The sequence below is a fragment of the Hyla sarda genome, chromosome 2 (assembly GCF_029499605.1).
Source record: "Hyla sarda isolate aHylSar1 chromosome 2, aHylSar1.hap1, whole genome shotgun sequence".
NCBI lineage: Eukaryota > Metazoa > Chordata > Amphibia > Anura > Hylidae > Hyla > Hyla sarda.
This window is the reverse complement of record NC_079190.1, coordinates 309,700,679-309,713,545: the sequence shown is the minus strand read 5'-3', so window position 1 is coordinate 309,713,545 and position 12,867 is coordinate 309,700,679. Positions and strand designations below refer to the sequence as shown.

Genomic DNA, 12,867 nt, shown 5'->3' with positions numbered 1-12,867 from the left:
TTTGACGACTTTTCGTTAAAGTCGGATGTGTAAATGAAAAAAAAAATAAAATTTTTCACTAAAGTGCAGTTTTTTCCCAAAATTTAACATTTTACAAGGGGTAATAGGAGAAAATGACCCCCCAAATTTGTAACCCCATTTCTTCTGAGTATGGAAATACCCCATGTGTGGACGTCAAGTGCTCACTACAATGCTCGGAAGAGAAGGAGCGCCATTGAGCTTTTGGAAAGAGAATTTGTTTGGAATGGAAGTCAGGGGCCATGTGCGTTTACAAAGCCCCCTGTGGTGCCAGAACAGTGAACCCACCACATGTGACCCCATTTTGGAAACTACAACCCTCACAGAATTTAATAAGGGGTGCAGTAAGTATTTACACCCCACTGGAGTTTGACAGATCTCTAGAACAGTTGGCTGTGCAAATGAAAAATAGAATTTTTCATTTTCACGGACCACTGTTCCAAAAATCTGTCAGACACCTGTAGGGTGTAAATGCTCACTGTACCCCTTGTTAAATTATGTGAGGGGTGTAGTTTCCAAAGTGGGGTCACATGTGGGGGGGGGGTTCCATTGTTCTGGCACTATGGGGGCTTTGTAAACACACGTGGCCTTCAATTCCGGACAAATTTTCTCTTCAAAAGCCCAATGGCGTTCCTCCTCTGAGTATTGTAGTGCGCCAGCAGAGCACATTACATCCACATATGGGGTATGTTCTTACTCAGAAGAAATGGTGTTACAAATTTTGGGGGGCTTTTTTTCCCCTATTTTCCCTTGTGAAAATGAAAAATTTAGGGTAACACCAGCATTTTAATGAAATTTTTTTTTTCTTCATTTTTCCATCCAACTTTTATGAAAATTCGTCAAACACCTATGGGGTGTTAAGGCTCACTATACGTGGGGTCACATGTGGGTATTTATTTTTTTTCGTTTATGTCAGAACCGCTGTAAAATCAGCCACCCCTGTACAAATCACCAATTTAGGCCTCAAATGTACATGATGAGCTCTCACTACATAGCCTTGTTGTGCATTTTACGCCCACATATGGGGTATTTCCGTACTCAGGAGAAATTGCGTTACAAATTTTGGGGATCTTTTTTTGCTTTTACCGCTTGTGAAAATAAAAAAAGTATGGGGCAACACCAGCATGTTAGTGCAAAACATTTTTTACACTAATAGGCTGGTGTAGCCCCCAACTTTTCTTTTTCATAAGGGGTAAAAGGAGAAAAAGCCCCCCACAATCTGTTGTACAATTTCTCCCGAGTACGGAAATACCCCATATGTGGCCTTAAACTGTTTCCTTGAAATACGACAGGGCTCCGAAGTGAGAGAGCGCCATGTGCATGTGAGGACTACTTTAGGGATTGCATAGGGGTGGACATAGGGGTATTCTACGCCAGTGATTACCAAATAGGGTGCCTCCAGCTGTTGCTAAACTACCAGCATGCCTGGACAGTCAGTGGCTGTCCTGAAATGCTGGGAGTTGTTGTCAAGCAACAGCTGGAGGCTCAGTTTTGGAAACACTGCCGTACAATACGTTTTTCATTTTTATTAGGGGGGGGGGGGGGAGAGGAGTGTAAGGGGGTGTAGATGTAGAGTTTTAACCTTTATTATGTGTTAGTGTAGTGTTTTTAGGGTACATTTGCACTGGGGGGGTTACACTGAGTTTCCGGCTATGAATTTGCCACAGCCCAAACTTGAAGCAACAAACTTACTGTAAACCTGCCCGTGTGAATGTACCCTGTACATTCACAATGGGGGGGGGCAAACCTCCAGCTTTTCAAAACTACAACTCCCAGCATGTACTGTCTGACCGTGCATGTTGGGAGTTGTACTTTTACAGCTGGAGGCACACTGGTTGGAAAACCTTCAGTTAGGTTCTGTTACCTAACTCAGTATTTTCCAACCAGTGTGCCTGCAGCCGTTGCAAAACTACAACTCCCGGCATGTACTGATCGCCGAAGGGCATGCTGGGAGATGTAGTTATGCAGCAGCTGGAGGTACGCAGCTACAACTCCCAGCATGCTGAGACAGCTGTTTGGGCATGCTGGGATTTGCAGTTTATCAACAATCCACTGCACAGTGATCTCCAAACTGTTGCTCTCCAGATGTTGCAAAAATACAAATTCCAGCATGCCCACACAGCAAACAGCTGTCTGGGCATGCTGGGAGTTGTAGTTTTGCAACATCTGGAGGGCTACAGTTTAGAGACCACTGTATAGTGGTCTCAGACTTTAACCCTCCAGATGTTGCTAGGCAACTCACCGGCTTCCGTAGGATCCAGGGAGCCAGCCGCATGACATCGCCGCCCGCCGATCACCGTCGCCCTCAGCCTCCAGATGGGTAAGTGGATCTTCTGCCGCCGATCCCTGTCTGTTTCCCCCTGTCTGTCTTCCCCCATTGTGGGTGGGCAGAAGGGGGAAACCGAAAGTTAACCCCCGATCCGCTATTGGTTGTCGCTTCTGGTGACCAATAGCAGGGATAGGAGGGGTGGCACCCTTGCCACCTCACTCCTATGCCTTCAGGGGGATCGGCGGTGTCTTAGACAACCGCAATCCCCCTTATATTCCAGGTCACCATAGACCCGTATGACCCGGAATCGGCGCAAATCGTCGGTTTGAATTCACCGGCGATTTGTGCCGATCGCCAACATGGGGGGGGGGGGATCTGACCCCCTTAGGCATTTGTGCAGGGTGCCTGCTGATAGATATCAGCAGTCTCCCTGGTCCGGTCCCCGAAATTCCCACGGGCGTATGGATACGTCCTGGGACCTTGAGTACCAGGAAGCCAGGGCGTATCCATACGCCCTAGGTCCTTAAGGGGTTAAAGAGTACCTGTCATTAAATACATTTTCTAAATTTACTCATGTTCCCTAATTACTCCTAACACCCCTCCCACCCGAACATGTACGTCGCGGGGTTCCGGGAGCGCCGCGTCATAGGTAGCGGTGATCGGGCCGGGATGACTGCTGTTATCTAAGAGCAGGCGTCCTGGCACATCGCCGAGGGGGGTCCTGAGACCCCCCCCATGACCGCGATGCGCGCAAATCGCAGGTCAATTCAGACTTGCGATCTGCGCGATTCCGGGTCATACGGGTCACTGGTGACCCGGAAAATAAGAGGGATCAGGGGTGTCCGAGACACCCTCGATCCCCCTAAAGGGATAGTAGTTTGGTGGAAGGGGTGCCACCCCTCCTATCCCTGCTATTGGTCGGCCGAGCGACCGACCGATAGCAGACCGGGGGAGGGGGGGGTTAAAGTTCGGTTCCCCCGCTTTGCCCACCTATCGGTGTCCGGGCAAAACGGGGGAACCGTCCAGGGAAGGTCGGCGCCGGAGGTCCCTTACCTGGATCCCGGATCCCCGTTCACGATCCTCCCCCACATGCGGCGGCGGCAGCAATACTTCCGGGTCCTGCTAGGTGAGTTGTTGCCTAGCAACATCCGGAGGGCCACAGTTTACAGTGGTCTCTAAACCGTGGCCCTCCAGATGTTGCAAAACTACAACTCCCAGCATGCCCAGACAGCTGTTTGCTGTGTGGAAATACTGGGACTTGTAGTTTTGCAATATTTAGAGGGGTTCAGGTTGTAGATCACTAAGTGGTCTCAAACTGTAGCCCTCCAGATGTTGCAAAACTACAACTCTCAGCATGCCCAGACAGCAGTTTACTGTCTGGGCATGCTGCGAGTTGTAGTTTTGATACATCTGGAGGGCCACAGTTTTGAGACCACTGGACAGTGATTTACAACCTGAACCCCTCTAAATCTTGCAAAACTACAACTCCCAGCATTCAGGAACAGCATATGGCTGTCTTGGCATGCTGGTAGTTGTACTTGCGTGCCTCCAGCCATTGCATAACTACATCTCCCAGCATGCTCTTCCGCAATCAGTACATGCTGGGAGTTGTAGTTTTGCAACAGCTGGAGGCACACTGGTTGGAAAATACTGAGTTAAATCATAGAACCTAACTCAAGGTTTTCCAGCCAGTGTGCCTCCAGCTGTTGCAAAACTACAACTCCCAGCATGCATTGTCTGTCAGTGCATGCTGGGAGTGAAGTGAGAGAGCACCATGCGCATTTGAGGACTAAATTAGGGATTGCATAGGGGTGAACATAGGGGTATTCTACGCCAGTGATTCCCAAACAGGGTACCTCCAGCTGTTGCTCAATTCCCAGCATGCCTGGACAGTCAGTGGCTGTCCGGAAATGCTGGGAGTTGTTGTTTTGCAACAGCTGGAGGCTCCGTTTTGGAAATACTGCCATACAAGGCGTTTTTCATTTTTATTGGGGGGGGGGGCAGTATAAGGGGGTGTATATGTAGTGTTTTACTCTTTATTTTGTGTTAGTGTAGTGTAGTGTAGTGTTTTTAGGGTACATTCGCACTGGCTTGTTACAGTGAGTTTCCAGCTAGGAGTTTGCGCTGCGGTGAAAAATTTGCCACAGCCCAAACTTGAAGCAGGAAACTTACTGTAAGCCTGCCTGTGTGAATGTACCCTGTACGTTCACATGGGGGGGCAAACCTCCAGCTGTTTAAAAACTACAACTCCCAGCATGTACTGACAGACCGTGCATGCTGGGAGTTGTACTTTTGCAACAGCTGGAGACACACTGGATGGAAAACCTTCAGTTAGGTTCTGTTACCTAACTCAGTATTTTCCAACCAGTGTGCCTCTAGTTGTTGCAAAACTACATATTCCAGCATGCCCAAACAGCTGTCTGGGCATGCTGGGAGTTGTAGTTTTGCAACATCTGGAGGGCTACAGTTAGAGACCACTGTATAATGGTCTCAAACTGTACCCTCCAGATGTTGCTAGGCAACTCACCGGCTTCCGTCGGATCTAGCCGCACGTCATCGCCGCCCGCCGATCTCCGTCGCCCGCAGCCTCCGTCGCCCGCCCGGATCGGTAAGTGGATCTTCGGCATTCCGGTCCGATCCCCGCCCGACGCGCAGCAGGGGCCGGAGTTCTCCATGATGTACGCGTACGTCATGGGTCCTTAAGTACCAGGTTGTCATGACGTACGCGTACGTCAAGGGTCCTTAAGGGGTTAACCAACCCCTTGCGGATATGATTGTTTTGAGCTTTCTCTTTCATTTTTGTGGTGTAGGGGACATGCTATATATAGTGATCCTACTTTATAATTTAGCGGCTCATCCACTACTGGTGCAGAGTTCCAACCACCACCACCACCACAGGGCCGGTGCAACGATTTCTGCCTACACAAGCGAAGCTCCATTTTGGTCAATGGTGTATATGTAAAAAAATACCAAAGTCCAGAATTGTTTATTTTTGGTCACTTTGTATACTCTAAAAAATTTTTTTATGAAAAGCAATCAAAAAGCCCCATGAAAACAAAAATGGTACTAATAAAAACTAAAAATCATGGCTCAAAAAATTAGCCCTCAGGCATCCCTGTATATGGAAAAATAAAAAGTAAAAGGGGTCAGAAGAGGACATTTTTTAATATGCAAATTTTTGTACAAAAAGTTTTATAATTTTTTTTAACCCACTTGGCAACGAAGCCCATTATGACCTTAACCCCTTAAGGACCAGGGTTTTTTTCAACTTTCATTTTTTCTTCCTTACCTTAAAAAAATCATAACTCTTTCAATTTTGCACCTAAAAATCCATATGATGGCTTATTTTTTGCGCCACCAATTCTACTTTGTAAAGACGTCAGTCATTTTACCCAAAAATCTACGGTGAAACGGGAAAAAAAAATCATTGTGAGACAAAATTGGAAAAAAAAAACGCTATTTTGTAACTTTTGGGGGCTTCTGTTTCTGCGCAGTACATTTTTCGGTAAAAATGACACCTTCTTCATCTTTATTCACTTTTTTTTTGCAATGTTATAGCTCCCATAGGGACCTATAACACTTCACACACTGATCTTCTACATTGATCACTGGTTTCTCATAGGAAAGCATTGATCGATGATTCTGCCGCTTGACTGCTCATGCCTGGATCTCAGGCACTGAGCAGTCATTCGGACTTCGGGCACCAGGAGGCAAAGTAGGTGTCACGATTCGGCTACGGGTTGTGGATCCGCTGTGTCAGCGAGGGATTGGCGTGGACCGTGCTAGTGGACCGGTTCTAAGAGGCTACTGGTTTTCACCAGAGCCCGCCGCAAAGCGGGACGGTCTTGCTGCGGCAGTAGCAACCAGGTCGTATCCACTAGCAACGGCTCAACCTCACTGACTGCTGAGAAGGCGTGGGACAGAAGGACTAGGCAGAGGCAAGGTCAGACGTAGCAGAAGGTCGGGGGCAGGCGGCAAGGTTCGTAGTCAGGATGGATAGCAGAAGTTCAGGTACACAGGCTTTGGACACACTAAACGCTTTCACTGGCACAAGGCAACAAGATCCGGCCAGGGAGTGCAAGGGAGGAGATCAGATATAGCCAGGGAGCAGGTGGAAGCCAATTAAGCTAATTGGGCCAGGCACCAATCATTGGTGCACTGGCCCTTTAAGTCTCAGAGAGCTGGCGCGCGCGCGCCCTAGAGAGCGGAGCCGCGCGCGCCAGCACATGACAGCAGGGGACCGGGACGGGTAAGTGACCTGGGATGCGATTCGCGAGCGGGCGCGTCCCGCTGTGCGAATCGCATCCCCGATGGCCATGACAGTGCAGCGCTCCCGGTCAGCGGGACTGACCGGGGCGCTGCAGGGAGAAAGACGCCGTGAGCGCTCCGGGGAGGAGCGGGGACCCGGAGCGCTAGGCGTAACAGTACCCCCCCCCCTTAGGTCTCCCCTTTTTTTGTCCGGTAACTGCCTCCCCTGGGATGAGGACACCGGGAAAGAATGGAGGGTTTCCTCAACGGCAGGCAGTACAGCAGGAGTTGGAATGGGGAGGGAGGGCAGAGGGTGAAGCTTGGCACGGGGCAGGGAGACACAAGGACGGGAGCCATGAGGAGGCACAGACAGACACTTGATATGCAGAGTGGCCCATGTCCACAAACACCACAAGCCTTGGTTTCTCCTCTGGAGCGGGCAGATCTTGCTTATAAATTCCATAGGCAAGGGCAACTGCAGTAGTTTCATTAATAAGTCGTAGACAGTTCAGTCCTGCGATCTGGGTGGCATCCATTACAGACCTCCTCTCCGCATCAGTAAAGAAGCATGGAACCGCAACAACACAGTCAACTACGGGTTTCTTTAAGGCGCTCTCTGCTGTTTCTTTTAGTTTGGTCAGGAGCATCCCAGTCACCTGCTCCATGGTGAAGTTTCTCTCTTCTTCCAAATACATGACCCCTATGCCAGCTGTGCCTGTTGGCAGCTCCACAACATCATAGGCCAGACCAGGCTTTTCAGCCTGCACAAAGGGATCGGTGTAGGCACGTCCATGAAACCTTTTGAAGCCTTGCAGTGTATTCTTAGCATTGGAAATGACCTGGCTTTTTGCAGCTGCTCCAACAGATCTGTTTTTAGGACCAAATGAAATACAGGACGGAGTGCTGCGGTCGCTATATTCATTCGCCACAGTCTCGATTCCTCCAGCTCGGGCGACCGCTACGTAGCAGCTCTGGAAGCCCAGATCGATTCCCACCACCGACATGACGGCAGCCCGAAACACTGGCAGCGAACAGTACGGGGATGCGGAGACTGGCCGCACTACACTCCACCACGGGGAGATGAATGGAGCTGGAGAAGATCTCGAAAGATCTCGCTGTCAAAGGAGGAGTAAAGAAAAGGAATAGCGCCGGCAAATCTCGCGATGCCTCCTACGTCATAGCCTCTGCCGAACCTGACCAATCTGCTCCTCCCTGCGCCTCTGCACAACCAATGAGCGTCACAAGGCAACAAGATCCGGCCAGGGAGTGCAAGGGAGGAGATCAGATATAGCCAGGGAGCAGGTGGAAGCCAATTAAGCTAATTGGGCCAGGCACCAATCATTGGTGCACTGGCCCTTTAAGTCTCAGAGAGCTGGCGCGCGCGCACCCTAGAGAGCGGAGCCGCGCGCGCCAGCACATGACAGCAGGGGACCGGGACGGGTAAGTGACCTGGGATGCGATTCGCGAGCGGGCGTGTCCCGCTGTGCGAATCGCATCCCCGACGGCCATGACAGTGCAGCGCTCCCGGTCAGCGGGACTGACCGGGGCGCTGCAGGGAGAAAGACGCCGTGAGTGCTCCGGGGAGGAGCGGGGACCCGGAGCGCTAGGCGTAACAGTAGGAGACCCTCCTCGTGTCCCACAGCTGTTCGGGATGCTACGATTTAGTCGCAGACATCCCGAACAGCCCCCTAAGCTAACTGGCAGTGATTTACTTTTACTTTAAATGCGGCGTTCAACTTTGAAGGCCGCGTCTAAAGGGTTAATAGAGCGCGGCACCGCGATCATTGCCGCACGCTATTAGCCACAGGTCCCGGCCGTTGTTAGAGGCCGGGCCCGACCCGCTATGACCACTACGTGGCCCCGCGTTATAGAAAGGGAAAGGACTTAGGACGTTCCGGTACATTCTTCGTCCTTAACCTCTTAAGGACCAGGCCATTTTACACCTTAGGACCAGAGCGTTTTTTTAACATCTGACCACTGTCACTTTAAACATTAATAACTCTGGGATTCTTTTACCTATCATTCTGATTCCGAGACTGTTTTTTCGTGACATATTCTACTTTATGTTATTGGTAAAATGATGTCGATACTTGCATATTTTCTTAGTGAAAAATTCCAAAATTTGATGAAAAAATAGAAAATTTTGCATTTTTCTAACTTTGAAGCTCTCTGCTTGTAAGGGAAATGGATATTCCAAATATAAAAATATTTTGATTCACATATACAATATGTCTACTTTATGTTTGCATCATAAAGTTGCCATGTTTTTACTTTTGGAAGACATCAGATGGCTTCAAAGTTCAGCAGCAATTTTCCAAACTAACTATTTTTCAGGGACCAGTTCAGGTTTGAAGTGGATTTGAAGGGTCTTCATATTAGAAATACCCCATAAAAGACCCCATTATAAAAACTGTACCCCACAAAGTATTCAAAATGACATTCAGTCAGCGTTTTAACTCTTTAGGTGTTTCACAGGAATAGCAGCAAAGTGAAGGAGAAAATTCACAATCTTCATTTTTTACACTCGCATGTTCTTGTAGACCCAATTTTTTTATTTTTACTAGGGGTAAAAGGAGAAAATTTATACTTATGCTTGTAGTCCAATTTCTCTCGAGTAAGCACATACCTCATATGCCTATGTAAATTGTTCGGTGGGCGCAGTAGAGGGCTCAGAAGCGAAGGAGCGACAAGGGGATTTTTGAGAGTACGCTTTTCTGAAATGGTTTTTGGGGGGCATGTTGCATTTAGGAAGCCCCTATGGTGCCAGAACAGCAAAAAAAAAAAAAAAAAACACATGGCATACCATTTTGGAAACTAGACCCCTTGAGGAACGTAACAATGAATAAAGTGAGCCTTAATACCCCACAGGTGTTTCACGACTTTTGCATATGTAAAAAAAAAAAAAAAAATTTTTCACAAAAATGTGGGTTTCCCCCCAAATTTCACATTTTTGCAAGGGTTAATAGCAGAAAAGACCCCCCAAAATTTGTAACCCCCATCTCTTCTGAGTATGGAGGTACCCCATAAGTGGACCTGAAGTGCACTGCGGGCAAACTACAATGCTCAGAAGAGAAGGCGTCATATTTGGCTTTTTGAGAGCATGTCGCATTTAGGAAGCCCCTATGGTGCCAGGACAGCAGAAAAAAACCCACATGGCATACCATTTTGGAAACTAGACCCCTCACAGAGTGTAATGAGTGGTACAGTGAGCATTTACCCCCACTGGTGTCTGACAGATCTTTGGAACAGTGGGCTGTGCAAAATTTTTCATTTTCACGGACCACTGTTCCAAAGATCCGTCAGACACCTGTGGGGTGTAAATTCTCACTGCACCCCTCATTACATTCCGTGAGGGGTGTAGTTTCCAAAATGGGGTCACATGTGGGTGTGTTTTTTTTTTTTTTTGCGTTTGTCAGAACCGCTGTAACAATCAGCCACCCCTGTGCAAATCACCTCAAATGTACATGGCGAACTCTCCCTTCTGGGCCTTGTTGTGTGCCCCCAGAGCACTTTGCGCCCACATATAGGGTATCTCCGTACTCGGGAGAAATTGCGTTACAAATTTTGGGGGGCATTTTTCCCTTTTACCTATTGTGAAAATGAAAAGTATAGGGCAATACCAGCATGTTAGTGTAAAAATGTTTGTTTTTTTACACTAACATGCTGGTGTAGACCCCAACTGTTCCTTTTCATAAGGGGTAAAAGGAGAAAAAGCCCCCAAAATTTGTTAGGCAATTTCTCCCGAGTACGGCGATGCCCCATATGTGACCCTATTCTGTTGCCTTGAAATACGACAGGGCTCCAAAGTGAGAGCGCCATGCGCATTTGAGGCCTGAATTAGGGACTTGCATAGGGGTGGACATAGGGGTATTCTATGCCAGTGATTCCCAAACAGGGTGCCTCCGTACAATACGTTTTTCATTTTTATTGGGGAGGGGCGGGGGGGGGGGGGGTCAGTGTACATGTGTATATGTAGTGTTTTACTCTTTATTTTGTTAGTGTAGTGTAGTGTTTTTAGGTTACATTCACACTGGAGGCAGATTACACTGAGTCTCCCGCTAGGAGTTTGAGCTGCGGCGGAAAATTTGCCGCAGCTCAAATTTGTAGCGGGGAACTCACTGTAATCTGCCGCCAGTGTGAATGTAGCCTGTGCATTCACATGGGAGGGAGGTCAAAACTACAACTTCCAGCATGCACTGACAGACCATGCATGCTGGGAGTTGTAATTTTGCAACAGCTGGAGGCACACTGGCTGGAAAACCTTGAGTTAGGTTCTATGACCTAACTCAGTATTTTCCAACCAGTGTGCCTCCAGCTGTTGCAAAACTACAACTCCCAGCATGTACTGATTGCTGGGCATGCTGGGAGATGTAGTTATGCAATGGCTGGAGGCACGCAAGTACAACTCCCAGCATGCCAAGACAGTCTTATGCTGTTCCTGAATGCTGGGAGTTGTAGTTTTGCAAGATTTAGAGGGGTTCAGGTTGTAAATCACTGTCCAGTGGTCTCAAAACTGTGGCCCTCCAGATGTTGCAAAACTACAACTCGCAGCATGCCCAGACAGCAAACTGCTGTCTGGGCATGCTGAGAGTTGTAGTTTTGCAACATCTGGAGGGCTACAGTTTGAGACCACTTAGTGATCTACAACCTGAACCCCTCTAAATATTGCAAAACTACAAGTCCCAGCATGCCCACACAGCAAACAGCTGTCTGGGCATGCTGGGAGTTGTAGTTTTGCAACATCTGGAGGGCCACGGTTTAGAGACCACTGTAGGACCCGGAAGTATTGCTGCCGCCGCCGCACGTGGGGGAGGATCGCAAACGAGGATCCGGGATCCAGGTAAGGGACCTCCGGCGCCGACCTTCCCTGGACGGTTCCCCCGTTTTGCCCCGACAACGATAGGTGGGCAAAGCGGGGGAACCCCGGTCTGCTATCGGTCGGTCGCTCGGCCGACCAATAGCAGGGATAGGAGGGGTGGCACCCTGCCACCAAACTCCTATCCCTTCAGGGGGATCGAGGGTGTCTCGGACACCCCTGATCCCTCTTATTTTCCTGGTCACCGGGTCACCAGTGACCCGTATGACCCGGAATCGCGCAGATCGCAGGTCTACATTGTCTTGCGATTTGGACGCATCGCGGTCATGGGGGGGGTCTCAGGACCCCCCTCGGCGATGTGCCGGGATGCCTGCTGTTAGATAACAGCAGTCACACCGACCCGATCACCGCTACCGGTGACGCGGCGCTCCCGGAACCCTGCGACGTACATGTACGTCGCCACGCGCCAAGTGACATTTCACAGCGCCGTACATGTACGTCGCTCGTCGTGAAGGGGTTAAGTGGTTAAAGGGGTATTCCAGATAAAAAAAAAATTGTAAATTACTTCTATAAAAAAGTCTTAATCCTTCCAATAATTATCAGCTACTGAAGTTGAGTTGTTCTTATCTGTCTGGAAACAGTGCTCTCTGCTGACATCTCTGCTTGTCACAGGAACTGCACAGAGCAAAATAGGTTTGCTATGGGAATTTGCTTCTACTCTGGACAGCTCCCGAGACACGTGTCAGAGCACTTAGACAGAAAAGAACAACTCAACTTCAGAAGTTCATAAGTACTGAAAGGATTAAAGCGTACCCGTCAGATCACTCAAAAAAATAAAACTGTTATATGTTGCTCATTATCTCATCCTGATCATGTACTTTTTTTATGTGTCTATGACCTACATTTCTCTCAGAATTAGCTTTATTTCTGAAATACCTTAATTTTGTCCACCAGAAGCAGGGGGGGCGGGTACTCACCGTGATAACCACTCCCCCTTCTCCCCCTCCCTCATCTCAGTCCAGTGCTTCCCAACCAGGGTGCCTCCAGGTGTTGCAAAACTACAGCTCCCAGCATGCCCACACATCATTTGGCTGTGCAGGCATGCTGGGAGTTTTAGTTTTGCAACAGTTAGAGGCATGTGATTGTTGTCCCCCCCTTTATCACACACACACACTGGCTTCATATATTCTTCCACATACACATTAGGCTGCTTTCACACTATATAAATTCATGCGTTACAAACGTCCGTTAGAAAAGACCTGGTAAACGGCCGTTAAAGAATCACATTAAAGTCTATGGGATTTTTTGATTATCCTTTATGACCCGTTATAGTCTGTCATGAATAACGGCCGTTAGTTGTGACGGAAGAAATAACGGCACATGCACTCATTTTTCTTCCATCACAAGAAACGGGTAAATTAACAGCCGTTATTTTTACCATTGAAGTCTATGGCTGACGGATGAGCTTTTATGTCATCCGTTTACACACAGTTTATTATATCAGTTATTACTTCTG

The 12,867-nt window shown here is 48.5% G+C and overlaps 1 protein-coding gene across 1 annotated transcript in view; it reads left to right on the top strand.

The window, feature by feature from the left end:
* The window catches only part of SCUBE3 (signal peptide, CUB domain and EGF like domain containing 3), a 1,482,089-nt gene that overhangs the window by 772,598 nt on the left and 696,624 nt on the right, over positions 1 to 12,867 (top strand). The window lies entirely within an intron of this gene.